Genomic DNA, 19,102 nt, shown 5'->3' with positions numbered 1-19,102 from the left:
AAGCTCTGCAAAGAATAAATGCAGAGAGAACTTTTACTCTTCTGGAGTCAGAGCACCTTATCAAATTATCCTAAGTGGTTTTGCTATAAAATTATTTTAATGCTCTAGACACAGTTTCATGCTGAAATTTGTGAAGGCTTATAACAAAATTTTACTTTTAAAAGAATGCTAAGGTTTACCTTTGTACAGTGGGAATGGAAGAAAACAGAGGATAAAATCCTACTCTGATTTTTACAACATCAGTGGTAGAGCCAACCTCAGTAAGAACAGTCAATCCAGTCTTGAGAGCTGAAAGCTTTCATCCTGCTCCTTTCATCAGACATACTTCTTATATATATGTTGATTCTGTTTACTCCCTCTCTGTGGGGGTTGAATATGAATGTGTTTCTTTCACATCTCTCCTTATTGCCTGCAGCTTCCATCTTATTGTCTCCAGATTAGCAACTGAATAATAATTGTATTGATTGATATATATTATCCTTCACAATATAAATTGCCCTATTTGGACAAACTTACGAAATAAACTGACAACAACAACTTATGGTCAAGGTAGCTGCTGCCAAACAGTCAACAACAAACCCTCTACTTTCCTTAACCCATAACCAATGTCTGTATATTCATGAGAAAGATTTTCTTGGCTCCTAGCCCAGGCCTAAATCAAGCCTAAACCAGATTTTGGATCTGGCAGAAAAGGATCATTTCCATTCCACCTGATTCTAATCTCATTTGCGTTTACTTTTGACTAGTGTTAATTCTGCTAGTTTATTAGGGGTGTTTCTAATCTTCATCACTGTAGATAAAAATCTGAACCTTATATTTCAGGTTTAAAGTTTGAAGATCTTTTTCCATCTTGAAACATTTGCAATTCACTCTAATTCTATCTATATTACTGAAAATCTGGAGTAACTCCAGCTGGAGAGTATAACTTTTTGGCAAGCAGAGAGCGAGAGAAATTTAGCAACAATTTCTTTTGCTCATGTAACAGACTGCTGCTCCAGTAAAAGAAAATAGTATTAATGGTCATAACTGTAAATTCTAAAATCTTTCATCTCTTTTAGCATGGAAAAGAAATTACACATCATGATACAACTGTGGAAAGTAGATGCTTTTGTAGTTAAAGACTAAATTGACATCAATCAAGCGATAATGAAACTTCCAGAAGATGCTTTTGCCAAATCAGATTAGTTAACAATTTCTAAAGAATACCAGCACAGTATATTCAAGAGAAAAAGTATGAAATTTTTTAGCAAGAATTTTTATTATCTCAAATCATTGATCTGACTTGATGCTAAATGTTGCACAATGAAGGGAAAAAAAGGCTAAAAATGTTGGCTTAAATTGAAAACCATCCCTCCCACAGAATCATTTTAGATAGCTAAGATTACACACGGTATGAATTACATGGTTAGTAATGTAATTTAAATAAAACTTAACAATTATCTCTGAGCTACAGATTGTCACAAAGTAACGCTTGATGGACAGAAGAGACATAAGCAATAATATTTAATAGCAAGGAATCCTCTACTTGTCTAATATTTGAAAATAATCAATTAGGTTGTCTTTTCTTCAGCAGATATATTGGTTCCTATTATTATCACTATTCAAATTTCTTCCCTTTGGATGGAAAATAGTTTTGTCCAGGGAACTTCTGGGTGTTGGAATGGATTCAGGCTGCTTGCTACTGAAGGAGCAGGCAGTACATGTGCACTAGACCAGACAGACCAAAAGACCCATTTGATGGAGTCCCAAAGGAAGAGAGAGCCCTAACCAGGGGTCTTCCCTCCATTTCTTGAGTTGGAGTCCATGACCTCATTTTTCATTTTTCCAGACCTGGTCTGAACACATTCATTCTCTTTTTCATCTCTCCTGTATGTCCTCCTTCCCTGGTTTTGGTTTGGTTTTTTTGGTTTTTTTTTGTTTTTCTTCTTTTTTTTGTGGTTCAGAGGGATTTTTTTTCCCCATGAAAAAAAAGGGGCCATATCATTGCCTTGACCTGGGTGTAGTGCAGGTTAGTGATGGCTCATTTCCATAAACTTTTCTCTCTGAACGGTTTAATCACAACATGCAAGATCTTCTGGCCTTGCAGATGGTGTTCCTCTAACACTTTTTTGCTATACCATATCATGCTAGCATTAAAACTTGTCCAGGGATATACAACCCCCTGGCTGCACCTCCAATCCCCTGCTCTCATACAGTTCTTCCAAAGTACCACAGACCTGAACTCACTATTGCTACTTCCCCAGAGCTTGTTCGGGTACTGCTCTGCTGACAGAAGTATACAGCTCTTTTGAAGAGGTACAAGAGGCTTCTCTAACTTAACAAAATCAGTATCATGCCTATGTAATGCATCATAGCTTGGAATCACCCATTTATTGAAAGACACAATGGTACAAATCTGACTGCTTTTGCAAATCTGCAGTGGTGACTGTAGATTTGTATTACAGGCAATTTATTCAACAGATTGAGCAGTTGTTATGAATTGTATCCCATACAGATCACAATATTTGCACTTTCCTTAACAGTTCAGTATATTTCAAATCTATGGATTGTTGGTTAACTATTTTTGCTGATCTGCATGATAATTCAATTAAAAATTATCCTGAAATTTAATATCAACCAACTTGTGTTGTTTCTATTCCCAGATCACCTGGATTAATATTATAACCATATACTCAATTGTAGATTAATCTATTATTTCTGTTTTAGCTCCGGATCCAAAATTAGGTTTTTTCAAATGTTCTCATGAATAAAATTTCACTATTAATAGAGTTATTAGTTTTATTTAATGGGTTTATGAAGGGGTACTGTTTAGAGGTGAATATGAGCTCAAAGTGAAATACAGACTTTGCAAAAGAACTTGTAAAGAATATTTCTTATAATTTTCCCAGCTTTAAAGAGTGTTTTTGCTTAAGCCTGGCTTTGACATAGGCATTGACATGGGCATTGTTGCAATTTAACTAGCTTTGGCTTGAGATTGAGTAACAGATAATAGGAGAACATCAACAGGGAAATCACATGAAAGCAATAATTTTGAAATTGTCCAGGTAATTAAGTGTCAAGCGAAACAAGGATGTAAGTGGTCTCGCTATATAATATTTCTTTTATCAATTTCATTTTGATAGAATGTGAAGTCAGATGACACATTTGTGGTGAGATGATAGATTGGTTGACCACTCACTTGAAGAAATGACCATTCAATTATGCAAAGTTCCTTTTATTAATCTCTGCATACCATGTGTTGATCAATCATCAGAAATAGGCATCCCTTGGCTTAAAGGACTGAAATGTCTACCATCTTTAAAGGCACTTTTCATAAACAAGTATGTGCCAAAACATGTATGTATTACAATGCACAAAAGTTCCATTTTGGGGAACAATACAGACATCCATCAGTAACTGTTGTACAGACTCTTCCATTTGACTTAGCACACTCAGCAATATTTTTGTGAAAATGCTGGCTCCGATTAATCTTCCTGACAAAGGCAATGCTTTCTAGAACTTTTGTTGAGGGGGAAGAGACAATTGAAATTCAGATGAGCCATATCCAGTGAAGTCCGAATGTTTGTTCCCTTTTGTTATGTGGGAAAATATTGAACTTGGATGAATTTTGTCATAGATCTTGATGCCTCCAGCAATGAAAAACTGATGTAGTCATTACTGTTTATAAGACAACGTCCTCATTCAGGCAGCTTTTCAGTTTAGATGTTTCTGCACCATCAATTGCAAAGAGGTTTCCAACTATGCTGTTGGAAATAGCACCCCAGTGACCATGGGGCAGAAAAGGAAGTTGCTCTTGAAGACACATTAAGAGCAGACCGCTCCAGGTTTTCTTGCTAGCAATAGGCTTTAACTTTTGGTCAGCCCTGAAGTGGTCAGGCAGTTGGACTAGATGACCATTGTAGGTCCCTTTCAACTGAACTATTCTATTTTATTCTAATCTTCTAGTCACATGAAAGATATTTGGCTCAAAAGAAACCATGCAGCACTTCAAGTCCTAGGAGAGCTTAAGAGATGATACGAATATTACAGACACATCAGACTAAAGGCTAAATAAAAGGCCAATGGCTTTTATTTTTTGAAAATAATTGGAACTATTTTACTATACATTTAATTCAGTTCTGCTTCATTTACAGGCCACTATTTCTCTAAATAGCTCCATGAGTTAGCTGTCCAAATCACTTCATGAGACTTCTTTGTCTTGAACCAAATCTGAAGGGGACTCTGAGCATACTAAGCACTCACTCAACTTAGAAGCCCATGGAGGTCTTCAGAACTTCTCTCTAAATATACAGATATTAGAAAATGCATTTTCTTTGCATCACTCAGTAACTCATTCTGAAAAGGGATTTCTGGATTCTTAGAGATTCATGCACTTTCTTCACCTGAAGAGTAGGTAACTTAAATCTTTATCCTATGACTTTCTGCTAAAATTGACCAAAAGGCAGCCATCTGATGCTGTTTGTGTTCCCAGCTGGTCTAATTAGACCTAAGATCACCAATGTCTGTTCCTCTGAATACCACCATGCCTTTTGGTCTCTTGTGATTTATATAGCTTTTAAACCAATGACCTTTGAGTAATAGAATCCTTGTTTCATTCCTGAACTGTTGAGCCACCAAAGAACTGTTATTCCATTGCTAAGCATTCCAGTGTGGATTTGTATCATGCGTTTACTTATTAAACTTGATCCCCAGCTCAGAATCCACCAAATTTTATAGCTCGTTGGACATTTCTGCCTTCCTCAGGGAAACTCTGCAGACATTGGGGCTGAACATCAATTTGCAATATTCATTCTTTTACAGGCTACTGTTAGATACCTAGATAACATGTTATATGTAGCCCTATGGCTATTAACAGTTTTCCACTGTCATGATTAGAGTCGGAAAGGTTCACGTATTAACATTTGAAAATAAAAACCGAAATATATTGCAGAAGGAAACTTCAGGACCACATACATCCTTATGTCTTTGCTGTTTTTGTGAAATTTGCCCTTCCCAGAGAGACAATTTCAGAAGATAAATTTAAATGATTATGAAATTCTCCTCCCTGACCCACAGCCCTTCTCTAGGCTTCTTATGTATTCCGTCTTTTACTGTGGGAATAGCTATGTCACAGTGAGAAAATTGTGTGTCCTAGAAATACATTAACTAACCAATAGGCAGAGGATATGAAAAGAATAAGAAGGGTAACAAGCTATCCCTTTTCATATACAAATAGATAGTGTAGTAAGTAACAATTTTGGGACAAGAGTTTCCTGGGAAAAGAATCCAATGTGAAGGGTAAAAGGATTTCTATTTATACATTATGTTTCCATTTGTATTGTTCACTAAGTATGAAACCTCTTTTTTAAATCTATTCTCCTGGTATCTTGAAGAACAACAGACTATTCCTGCCTGTCTGACTCATGTATCTCTGGACAGTCAGACCTTCTGACTCACTGGATATTCAAAAATCTCAGATTAACAATAGTGCGTGGCTGCTAAAAAAAGGAACTGTAGACCCTGGAACTGAATGCCGGCAGAAATAAATACATTTCCTCTGAATATGTGCAATCAGTGAAACATGAACAAAAGTGTTCGCATTATGCTTCTTCACTTGTATTTCATTAATTTTGTTAGAAAACCAGATCTGCAATCTGTTTCAAAATATCAGTAGAAGAGACATGTCAGGAAACAATGACCACATATCTTTCTGACCCGTATACCTGTAAGTAACCTCATTATGTTCAAGAAAGAATGCCTGAACTGATAATGGAGTGATACTTTATCCTGCCACCTAAACCACAATGCTTTTTACAGGTCTCTCAGAATACACATTCCAATGCTGAAACATATTAGAAGTATCTTTGTTTACATTTTTTTGGCGTGGGGGGTCTTTGTTTTGTGCTGGTAAGTTAGACATTCTTGAATTCATCAGAAGGACAGATTTCAGAAAGATACATTGAAAAAGATGATCTGTCTATAAAATTTACATATCTTACTGCTAACCTTTTTAAGTGGTGTGATCATTGTGATATAAGGTATAAAAGCAAATTAAACACTGTAACCTGGAATGCAGTCCTACAAAATTTCCAGGAAAATTCATTACGAAAGACACAGAGACTATTCATACTGCCTTTTGTCCTGAATCTGGTGTTGATGCTAAGATCGATAGTTAATTTGTCTGTCAGCATGATAAATTTGTATTAGTATTTCAATTACATTCATTTTAATCAACAAAAAAGTGGCCTACCTGTATGATAAAATTTCACAGAATTGAAACTGGGACTGTCTTCTGAACTGATATGACAAAAAAATTCTGTTCAAATACAGATTTGGGGCATGTGATGAGCAGGAAGTCCTGAAGCTTAAACTTTTTATCTCCTACTTAGCATGTTTTCTTGCATACGAACTTCAATATCTTTGACACTAGCTGCATGCTCCTATCTTGTAAAATGGCCCACATGGGTTACTCAGAAACTACTATTATTAATGCCAAACAGTATCTGAGTGCTCAACTTAATGGTTGAGAAGGTTAGAGAATTACTATCTTCAAAGAAAAATTAAGTATAAGAATTTAAGTAACTTCCAAAGAATCCTATCAAATTGCCAGTCTTAGGAACCAAAATTTTAGGCTTGAAAAATAGATTTTAAAAACTGTCAGAATTCAACAGGCAGCAGTGCTTTAATCCAGTTCTATATTTTAAGATGTAATCTTAAAAAACAAACAAAAAAACCCCAAAAAACCCCACCACAACCAAAAAACCTGTAGAGCAGAAAAACATTCTCCGAACATATTTAAACTTTTTCTTATCCTACCTAAGTACTCACATTTGTGCTCATGACTGCCTCAATGGGGCAGCCTTCTTTTTAAAATATTTATTCCACATTGTTTTGAGGGGTATTTTTTGGCTGTAATTAGAGATAATGCTCTATCTGGCAACCCATTTTTGCTGGTCCCTGGAGTAGCATTTTAAAGGAGGCTAGGCTAGAGAGAAAGAGAAAGAATGTGATCATGCACAGCCGGCAAGCTGGAAAATAGATATTGAAGAAAAGGTGGAAAAAAATCCATAGAATTCTGAAAAATGAAATAAGATTGGCAGGGATTAAGGTGATTCAATGCCAGAAAGGAGTTCTGCAACCCAAATAGTCCAGTCTTTGACTGCTTTCTTAACTCCTGTCAAGTCTAGGCAACAATGCTTTGTAAAAGAGTGCCTAAAACTCCATGTGGCTGCCAAAAATTATCAAAGATTGAATAACAGACTGAAATTGCTTCTATTCAGTGCACCATCGAACTGGCTCTTGAGAGATGTAAGTAGACAGCTATTTGGACATATAACCTTTGGCAACAGCAGAAGTTATTGTATTTATGTCACAAGTAACAAAAATGAGGTGCTCTTTCTTAAAGTGTTGGTCTATCCTAGACAAGAAGGTCACATTTGTAAAGAGCATTCATAGTTGATTAGGACATCAGCTTTCCATCATCTTTAGATGAAATTTAGGTTGAAACTATAATCCTTCTGAATTAACCCACAATTTTATTAGAGACTCAAGGAATTAAATACAGGAATTAAAGCTTGCTCATTCTGGCACAGTCCTTGTTAACACTTGAGAGCATGCTCTTGGGTTTTGAAACTTCCAGGGGGCCTGGTATCCAAATGACCTTGAAATTTTTCTTTTTTTTTTTCTTTTCTTTCTTTTTCTTTCCTTTTTTTTTCTTTTCTTTTTTTTTTTTCTTTCCCCTCCTCTCCCTCCACTTTTTGTTTTCTGAGAAGACTCTGAAATTACAACCAAGAAAACAAGAGGAGGCTCTTGTAGAAATTACTAGGTAGTGCCAAATTTATCAATTTGTCATTGGTCGAATGAATTGATAGGATGATACGAAAGAGACAGGTGCAGAGGTCCACAGAAAATCCTTACTTGGCCATGCACAGACAACAAACTGATGGCTGGAAACAGCAAGAAGCACCATCATTCTGCCAACGTGACTTATACTGTATTTGGAAGAAGAAATTTGAGCTACTTCCTATCATCATCATCTATGTCTGGATCATGTATTGAAGAGATCTAATCTGTTACAAAGGTTTTGTCTGAAGAGGTATTACTATAAAGATATAAGTTCAATTCTTGGTCTCATTTCAGTTCCTACCACACTGTTATCCGTATAATCAGTCACCATTATTGCCAAGAGGCCTTCTTCCTGGCAATCTTAGCAAGAGACAGAATTATTATGCCAGTAATACTTTCTTTGTGATTTATGCTGAGGCAGTTTGTACTATTGCATACTTGCCCTTCGTCCTATCAAAAGCACACGTGCAGTGTGAAAAACTCATGTCGAGCACTAGTACTAAGCATACTTTAGAATATATTTTTCAAATATATTTCAATCTTGAAGGAATCTTACTTAATAAAAAAAAAAATCACTTTAGAATGAAGTCTTCGCTGTATTTATCACTGTATTAGAGTACAAGTCCAAATAATGACAGAATCAGACCATTGTGCAGATAAGATTTTCCAGAGAACCTCTTTGCAAAAGCATCAAACCAGACATAATTATGCCAAGCACAGCCTTAGTAATAAAGATTCAAACAAGTATCTATGAAATTATGAACCTCTTTTTGACAAGAATCAAATGCAACTACAGAGGTTCATGTTTCGATAGCTGTAACTAGGTTCTATACAAAGTACAATCAGTTTATAGTCTGCACTCCCAAACTCCCATATTCAACAGTTAAGACTTTCCTGTGTCCCAAGACATTTAAAACAGCTTCTGCTATCTTCATTGGGACCATAGTTTTATAACACTGAAGTGATAATCGTTTTTTTGCCATCTCACTTCATCAGCTTCTTTCTGTTTCAGAGAAAAAACCATGCATTTTGCATTTAAAGCAGCACTGACCTGGTCATCAGCAATGCGTCACACTTCAGTGGGCACTTCCACCTGGGACAAGTCCTCTGTAGCTTCTACACCTGCTACAACTCCTTTTCAGCACATCCATTGGAAACTTTGATCCATAATTATCTTGGGCAAAGTCGCAGCTGCAATTAGTTATTGGACTTGCCTGTATACAAGTGCACATGGGAGCACACAAAGAGAGCAAGCCCAGCCATGCAGCGCAGTAATGTTTTGCTTGTTCTATTTCCCTGTTATTGATACAATAGAAGAGTGACAAAAACTTAAAAAAAGTATATATGTATTAAAAAAAAAAAGCATTATTCTGCCTTCTGAATGGATATAAAAGTATCCTGCAATAAAACAGAGGGTTTTTTTTTTTTAATTTTGATTCAATTAGAACTAAATATTTTCCTTTCTCTGCCTAGGATAAGTCTGAAATAGGCATTCCTACGGTCTGAGTTTATATAAATATCTTACACAGATGCTAAGCAAAAATACCTTATGGCAGGTATGCAGAAAAAAGCAAAAAAGAACTCATTAATCAGTTTTATCCATGTCAGTTTTTTCAGAGGGTATTTTTTCTCTAAAGAGGAAAATTTCATCAGTAGCTCTATACAAAATCTCTCCTGGTTTCTCAGTGATATTTTGTGTATCAATAATATAAAGCAAGCCATGATTCTTTTTAATGACAACAGCAATGTCCAACCAATGCATCTAAGATACCAGGCCACAGCGATTCTTTTGTGTGGAAAGAAGAGATAAGCTTAGGAGAATTAAAAAAAAAAAACAAACCACACACAAAAAACCAATAGACTTCTTAAACAGAGAAAAGAAAGAATGGAGAAAAAGGCAAAATATGATTTTAAATCTCATTTGAAAATATAATATACGGGCCTTAATAATAATGGTGGATCCAAATACCTCAAGCGCTGAAAAAACAAATCTGATCTTTGTGCTTAGACCTATATAGAGTTTTCTGATCTTAGTAGCCAGACGAGACATACTGAGGGATAATGAGCCCTATATTTAGAAATACCTCTATGAACTTAAATTAAGAGGACAACTCCTGCATTGTTGGGGGTTTTTTTGTTGTTGTTTTTTAAAGACACTTGTCAGTACATCCTTTTAAACTCCAAATCTGTGACTACACCAGAAGCTGCATCCATGCACCGTATGTAAAACATGAGTTGTACAAGGTCAAGCATGTGATCAGAGTGTAAGTAGATTCTCAACATCATTTCTTTTGCTGTGGTAAAATGAGACAACTAGACATTGGTGTCTGGTGCTAAAAATAGGCAACTGTTTATAAGGAGCCCTGACCACTGCTCAATTACCTTGAAAACATTAGAGAATCGGAAGACTTCTGCTACTCATCACCTGGACACACAACCAGGCATGGCAGGTGTTTAACTAGCACTATGAATCAGCTTGCTAACACCAAAGTGATCTAGATGTCACATCTGGAGGAACGATGCTAAAAATTAGAGGAAAGTGGTCATTTCTCCCTATTCAGCACGTGTGAGGCTACATCAGGCTCCCCAACAAAGATACAAGTAAGATACTGACATACCAAGATGATTAGGGGGCTGGAGCAGATGATGTATGAGGGGAGGCAGAGAGAACTGGGTTTGTTCAGCCTGGAGAAAGCTGAAGTTGGGGTGGGGGGGAGGGTGCGGGAGAGATCTAGCTACTGTCTTCCACTGCAACTACCTAATAGGAGGGTGGATAGACAGTGGAGCTAGACTCTACTCAAAGCTACACAACAAAAGGACAAGAGGCAACGACACAAATTATAGCAAGAAAAGTTCTGATATAAGGATTTTTTTTTTTGGTTGGTTGGTTAGTTGGAGTTTTTTTTGTGGTTTTTTTACAATAAGGGTGATCAAACACCGTAACAGGCATCTAGAGAGGCTGTGGGATCTCCATCCTTGGATATAATCAAACTTCAGATGAAAGAAGCCTCCGAGCAAGCTGATCTAACTTTGAAGTCAGCACTGCTTTGAGCACTTGGTTGGGCAAGATGGCCTACAGAGGAACCTTCCAATCTAAATTATTCTATGCTTTTGTTGTACTGTATAATTTCTTAGTTTTCCTTTTTCTTTTTATGTTTTTTTACTCAGAAAAGCGTATTTCTTCTGTTGTGCATACATTAAAAGCCAGTAACAGAGATAAGCCATTACTGTAAAACCCAGGTTTAAGTGATGTAAGTATGTGGTCGTTTCCTAAGGTATGGGCAGCGGTTCTCGCTCAGGCATTGTTCCACTAAATGAACTGACTCATTCATGGTTCACTCATGCACTCTAGAGATGTTTTCATATGTGTCCAAGTTTCAGAATTCGCAGGCTTGCTCTATTACCAAGCCTAAATTGGAGATTTTTTCATAGTAGACTTTCAAAACTTCCTGTGTTTTGCCATGCTCTATCTTACACAAATGCCTTTTTAAAAGACATGTCTGTAGGGTAGAACATTTTATAATTATTCATTATCCACAGGAGTGAGTTAGTGTTTCTGGCCGTTTTATAAATTGCACGAGGAGAAAAATACAATTTTTTTGCATGTCTTTCTGCAGAAACATTTTGAGTAGCTATAAAAAAATTACTACAACTTTAAACACCAATGGCCATTTATCTTAAATTTTGACAGCAATGATCATTATATATTTTTATTCATTAAAAATGAGTGCTAGAGATTAACCTAAATTGAAATCTGAATTTCAGATATGCTCTGCCCACTTTGCTTTGCATTGCTCTAGCGGCAGTTCTGTGGGACCACAGAGTCAGAAGGCCAGGAGAAACCTTCAAAAGCCATTTATTACAACGATTTTCATCTTCTGAAAAGCACAAGTCCCTTTTGGGTTATATATCTTCTCACAACAATTATGTGAATAGGGGCCAGAAACTTCAAGGTCAAATGCTAGTAGATGTAGCCACTGCCAACACTTTAAGACTCCTTAGAATTCAAGAGTAGCATCACTCAGAGTTTGAAAATCGCTAGTTTATTTCATCCCTTTAAGCATAATTGACTCCTCCTCCATGTTCCAAGGGAGAATCAAATATACTTACATCATTTTTAACAGATGTTTGCTCACTCTTTTGGAAAACTTCCAGTGAAAGAGACTCCACAGCCTTCTTTGGCAATGTATTTCAAAGCTTCACCATCCTTATTGTTAAAATTTCTTTCCTAATATCTAGTCTGCACTTCCTATCTCTAGACTAAACGTTCCTAAGCTGCAAATCATGCTTTGATCATTCTTCCTCTGCACTCTCTGCAGTTGGTGCACATCTTTCTTAACATGTCCTACCTAGGACTAACCTCAGTATTTTATCTTAAGTCTTATCAATTTCAGTAAGATTGAAGGGTTCTGTCATTTCTTCTGCAGCCTGTTCTGCTCATGTATCCCAAGCTTGCATCTACTGTCTTTACAATGGCATGATGGGCTATATAGCTCTGTGCTGGTTTCCTAATATCAGCTTCCTTGCTCTTCCTGTCAAAGATGCATCTTGCCTTTGCCTCAGCGATTTCTGGATACCAGAACAGCCATTTGGGTCCCCAGCCATCAGGGATATAATTTTCTCCTGCTTTGAGCTTCTTATACTGGGAACTAAAGCAGTTCCCAGCCTACACCACAACTTAGCTATGTCCTCCAAGAGCACCAAGCAAGCACAGCCTAGAATGCAGTGGAGGACCTAATCCCAAATGGGTAGCCACCATCAACAGCAAAAGATATGAAAAGGTACATTAATCCCTAATGCATTTCTCTAGCTGCAAGGCAAATAAAATGATAAGTCATACAGCTCTGGGTTGGTTGTATTCTTCTTATATCTACAGAAGGCACATGCATATAGGCTACAGAGTTGCCAAAATAACGATTGTGTAACTTCCCAGGACTAATGCTGCAAGCCTTTTAAAATTATTTTCTGCACTTAATTCTTTTAAATTTGCTTTTGGGAAATTAAATACAGAAGTCTAGGATGCTATAATCTTATTTTTCAATATTAAACATTCCTTTGCTAGGAAATACAGACGTTAACCATATTAAGGTAATTTGACCTTAACTACATGTCTTGTTTTGGATAACTGGTGATAAAGTGAAAGATGCAAGTTAGTATATAGTCTGTGCTGTGCAGGGAGCTTGATATTATAACAGAAAACTTCTACATTTCCTCACCTGCTGCATTCAATTATGGAATCTTAACATGAGCTTTGGCAAGATATACGTGTTCTCTTCCTCCTTTTCCCTTCCTTGCTCCCTGCCCTCCCTTCCTCTCTCCTCAATTCTTTCCCTTCATTTTTTCCCAGAAGGTGGAACAAATAGGTCTTTTCTGGCTTGTTGTACTAAACAATATAGCCACTTGCTCAGCCGAGGCAGGCAGCCCTCTCTTGACTTCTATGGAAAGTGGCTGTTGCTTTGCTTACCACACCTTTAACTTAGAGTAATGAAGCACTGTAAATATGTGATTACAGGCTATAAAATCAGACCTTCCAATGCTTTAAATACCTGCTGGAGCCTTTTTATATTCTTAATGCCTCTTATCACATTAAGAGGTTTAGCTCCCATCAGAAATGGAAACATTTCAATAGCCCTGAGCAAGCCTTTGGGATGTTTGCTGTCAGACTCTAGAATAATTTTCATACAGCATGCATTCAGTGAAATGACCACATCATTTTTTTTTAGTTTCTGAAAGGAAATAAGGAGTTGCATGATAAGTAAACATTCTCATGGGAGGTTAGTCATTCTCATGGGAGGTTAGTATATAGTGCATGAGGATCAAGAGTGTCTGCATATTGCAAGTAACGATGGGAATCTGAACTGTGCGTTTTATAAGCAAACATTACAATAATTCTGCAATTCCTTCTTGAGTTGCCTAGTCCTGTTCTTGTCAGTAAATTTCATAGACACTAAAGGCAGATGTCTGAAAAAAAAAGTTCTTTATGAGCTAATTCACAGGTGCCTACAGAGGTAAGATCTCCAAGATATCCAATAGATATAGCAATAAAGCATAAGAAGAAACACCTTTCTATAATGTGCATGTAATCTAGAGTAAACCTGGCAGTTACGTACTTTATTCCTGCCTGCAAGAAGTGATACTCTGTAATTCTCCTTTCAAGTCTCCATTATTTTTTCATTTCTGGGAAAAAAAAAAAAAAAAAGAAAGCCTCCTCCTCCTTCTTCTCCTATGCAATCCAAGGACTATTTCCTCTTTACTGGTAACTTCCAGCATGCGGGAAAACACTAGCATTGATTCCATTAACTGAGTTTGGGGCAAAATTTATTTTCTACCAAAAGATTTACAAGACCTGTATGAATAATGTTTTGCTTCACTTGAGCAGCAGAAGTCTGGGAAATTGCTCTTTCACTTCCAGAGTCCTCAAGAATCGGATCTTTCCTCCATGTTACCTGCTGTCTGTACGAAGTTTCTGGGAGAGCTGGTAAGATAACAAACACTGTTGTGCTGACAGTCTGTGAGCCAACCTACAGCTCTATGTCTCCTTTTTATCACATGTAAACAGCACCATCCCTCAGCTTTCTCAGTGCCTCTATGAAAACAGCATGTGGAGGCATGGTATCTACCTACAGCTGAACAACCTACACAAGACTGAGTAACATTGGTAAGAAGCAGCTTTATTCTCTCCTCTCAAAGACATTTGTCCTCAGATTTTCTAACCGCGGTTTATTTAGTCTCATCTGGATTCCTTAAGACATCACCCAGATAGCCGTTGTAGCAAGAAAGCCCACTTATGTGCATGTCTAGAAAGAAACAGGACCAGAGAGGAGAATATCACCTAAGTATCTGTGGACGCTGCCACGCTGATGTTGGAGCTTTATGCAGTTGGAAGCACAAACCACAGAGGCACTTCCCTGCAATACTCTGCTTCCTATTCCAATAGTCTGCTGGATACAGAGGTGAAGGTCCCTGTTCAGAAAAACAAATCTTCTTGGGGTTATTCTTGGCCACTGTAGAACTACCCTTTTCCCTTGTCCAAGTCTCTCTACAACACCTGCTTTTCACTCACACAGTTATACACCAACTAACAATGTCACAACCTTCAGAGCAGCTAAGCTCATCTTGTAAGATTACACTTACAAGAGAGAAAACTGGTCACAATTTCATTAGTTTCAGAACCAAATTCAATTTTTTTCTATTGAGCTTTCCCTTGACAAATTTCTACCCACCCACAAGCACAAACAAATGAGCAAATAACAACAAACCCCTGTGACGGAAACAAGCAGTTCATTTCTCCAAACTGGAAAGGAATTGAGTGAGACCATTATTTTTAAAATATTTTTGAGATATACAGATATCACAGTCACATAGACTATACACACACTTCAGTGGATAGTCTCCAAATTACGCAGTCATAGATGAGAGTATAAAACCCATGAAGTAATCTGTGTGAATCCCACTGCAGTAGTCCCAGAGGAAAGACTGGTCCTTTCATCCTAGAGAAATCAGTTTATAGTAACTAGGTCAGATTAGTGGCTAGAAAGGGATTACTTTTAGAAACCTTATGAAAAACAAAGTTGTAAGCAGAGTCAGTGGTTGAGATTTATGCATCCCTCGTGGTAGGGATAAGCAGAGCCTCGGTAGTGCCCTTCATCAGAGAGTGTGTAAGCTAGAAAAAGTGGACCCAAGAAGATTTGCTGTTATTAAAATATATAGGGAATGTGCAATTCCATAGGATCCGGCTGCAGTCACTTTCAGACTCAACCATGCTGCGGATGAACCGCCAGCTACCAAAGCTTCCAAATAATGACTCAACTCATCAAAAGAAACTCAGTCGCTGTCAAAACCTCTGAGTAAGAGCTCAAATAGATGAAGACATCCCTTTTCCTTGTGGCTTTCCAAGTACTTGAAGTCGGTTCATGGCAAATGAGGTTTGCTTGCTTGGTTTTGTTTTCAGAGATAACACAGCTTAAACTAGGAGGTAGAGAGGACTACACAGGTACAAGTCAGTTTATACAATTTTGGCTTTTCCTGATGAGAATCAATCTAGTTTTGGGACAACTCTGTGGGAAAGTGTTTTATTTATGACTGATTCATGGTTATTACATAAAGTCTTCTGCTTTTCCAAATGGGTCTTGTGAGAGGATTTTAATAATACATAGTGACCCCAAGAGGGATAGGTTACAGTGCTATTAATACATCAGAACATGAACATCTTTCATGTAGCAATGGATATTGTGGACTTCTCTCTCTGTAAAGTGCCAGCTGGGTAAAAATTTTAAGAGACCAGAAAAGAAAACACATCACAATTTTGTAACACAAACTTCTGAAACCCCCCTGACTAATTTTCTCAGCTGTTTTTATCTTTTAAGATAAAACTATTTACAGATTAAAGTAATTTTACATAAATATTTGATGCTAGACTTCATTATGAATCTGGGTTTAGTAACAGACTAAGACAGAATTCACAGGCAGCATTTTCCAATACAAAATCATTTAAGCATCTGCCGGCTGCAAGAATAAATGTCTCCACCAACTTGTCAGAGCCTGTCAGGCCTATAATTATGTTCTACAGCATTAAAAAACCTACTTTTGATTGTGTGGGTATGAATTGCAAAAACAATATCACCAAATTATGCAGGCTTCAAGCAGAACAGACTCAGTCGGAATGTGCGCACTGTTTACTGACCAAGGGCTCCTTATCAGTTGCCCCCCTCTGATGTGTGCATGGGCCCTGGCAACGGTTACCTCTCCTACATCATCCTACTGCCGAGGATTTTTATTGCAAAGCTGGTATGCACCTCCCCTGCTACAGGGACTCCAGTATCTCAGCATACCACTGACAGCCTACAGCCATCCCACCTGACACTGCTATATCACAAGGTCTTAGGAGCTGAAGAAAGTCGTATTAGGCCAGCTGCTTAATGGAGTCCCCCAAAGAACATATTTAGCCTTGATGATTTAGGAGGTGACAATATTTTCTGTATATGGCAGCATGGTCACCGTTCCCACTCGATTGATTAGAGGGTGCTTTTTGAAATTCTCACTGCAGTTTCAGCTGTAAATGCTATTCAGCCTTATCTCGTATCCCAACCTCTTTGGTAACATTGCTTTGTGCTGTTGTGGAGCTTTCATATTCATCTTCCTTTACACCCCAGACAGCTGGCTACATTTAAATAGTATCCAAGCAGCTTCCTTATATCCTATTACCAACATAAGAAGGTAGGGTTACAAGTTTCAGTATTTACTGACTTCAAAACGAGGGCAAATATACCTTTCAACAATGTTGTTTTTAAACTGAAAGAATGCATTTCCAGCTTGCTAATCCAAAACACCTTCTGATTCCCAAACTTTTTGATTATACCTATACAGAACCTGCATTTCTCTCACTTGCAGAAGGCAAAGAGAAGGTACTGAAAGAGTTACTAGTTTTACTGCTTGTAATTAGCATGACAGTGACATAGATATTACCTATAAATGGCACAGTATATGATAATTATATGGATTACAAAGCTACTCTAAAACTAAACACTAATTCAACTTTAAATACTTAATCTAACCACTTTAAAAAAAATTCCTTAAGTTTTACCCAATCTCCAGAAATAACTATCACTTTTAGTAAAAAAATTAATTTCAAAGCTATGCTGTTAGAATGTCTATTATCTTGTCTACTATTTAAGCCCTTTAGAAAAAACTAACCTAGATTTGGAAAAAAACACCAAAACCAACACATATTAAAGGCTTATGCTGTCACATTGATGTTAAATGACATAAGACAATTTATTTCTATGATGCACTTTTTAAAAAGATGTGTGACACTATGTTAGGCAGCAGACAGAGCTTAGTTTTGCCAAAACCCCCACAACGCTGTAAGATGAGCAAAGAAAACCCTCAGGAAGACACATCAAAGAAAAACACTCCCTCTTTTTTCTCCATCCTCAGATTGTCATTCACCTGGAGCCTAGTTCCTCTTGCACAGAATTCAGTGGAAAAAGATCCCAACTGACTTCAGTCAAAGTGGAATTAGGTTGCTAACATCCAAGACCTCAGAGTCATCATCTTCTTTCAAGAGACAATTATCATTCAAGACTGGGTCTATATGGTCTTGTTTTGTTATGATTCTGCCTGTACTTAAGGAAGTTCTCTGTTCTGTTATGAAGTTCTTATAAAGAGATAAAAAATGGTGTTGCAGGGAAAATAATGTTTAAGTCAGAACTATAATCTCAATCCTGAAATGAGAAAAATCTATAAAACTAGCTGCACAAAATACACAGTGTAAGAAAAAGATTTTATTTTCTCAAGAATTCTTCTCTTATTCTTTGCTGGGTTGGCTGTTTTTTAGTCTTGGCACATAGTCGAAACACTGTTCATGGCTACATACTCTCAATTTCTTTTTTGTTGTTTCATCACCCACAAAAACCTTTTATGGCTTCGTATTCTCCTGTAGCTGAACAATACCCCCTAACTATTTCCAAAAACCCCTCAGAACTGAAAAAAGGACCAGTGTGTTTTAAGAAACTATGGTACAAACTGTGAAACAAATCAGAAATCCATGACCAGCTTAAGGGAAACAATGCTTAAATGGGGAAGAAAGCTTTTGTTTTGTTTTAACAACAGCTGAAGAGGATAATTTCATCAAGTGGTCTGATTGTTGTAGCAATCCATACGGCTGCAAACTGAGTCACTAGTCAAAGGTCATTTGAATGGAAGCAGCCCTGCTCCTCCAAACACAAGCCGGCCACAGCACAGAAATGAGGAGAAGCAATCTGTAGGAAGCTGACAATATTTTTTGTATTTCACTTAACAGAGAGATAAGCTCATACTTGACTTATTCACAATCATCTAGTCACCTCTTTTCCCCAAAAGTACTGTGTTTCTTTTACATGGAAAAGAAGGCCAGGCAATGACCACCACGTGACTGTCATTTGCAGTGTACAGCAGGGTCCTCCAGCCACATGAAGGCAGATCTAAGGACCCTTCCTTTCTCCCTACTCACCCCTGCTCCGTCCACAATCCCTCCCCATGGCATCTAATCCATCTTTCCCAAGCCTATTCCCATCTGTGTCAAGCACAATCAGCTGCCAAACATATGCCAAACATATTCCTTCCCACAACATTGCAGAGCTCTGCCACTTCTGCCAGTGCTGGGGACATCGGGAATGCTTGCTGATGCTATGAGGTGGCATTTCCCCCAGTGGCATCTGCCCTCTCTTTCTTAGTCTCTCCCGAGCTGCAGCAGAAATGGCAACAGCAGTAGCAGACAGCACGCTCAGGCAGGCAAAGA

The sequence above is a fragment of the Calonectris borealis genome, chromosome 1 (genome assembly GCF_964195595.1).
Source record: "Calonectris borealis chromosome 1, bCalBor7.hap1.2, whole genome shotgun sequence".
In the NCBI taxonomy this organism is placed as follows: domain Eukaryota; kingdom Metazoa; phylum Chordata; class Aves; order Procellariiformes; family Procellariidae; genus Calonectris; species Calonectris borealis.
Note: the sequence above shows the minus strand (reverse complement) of the source record.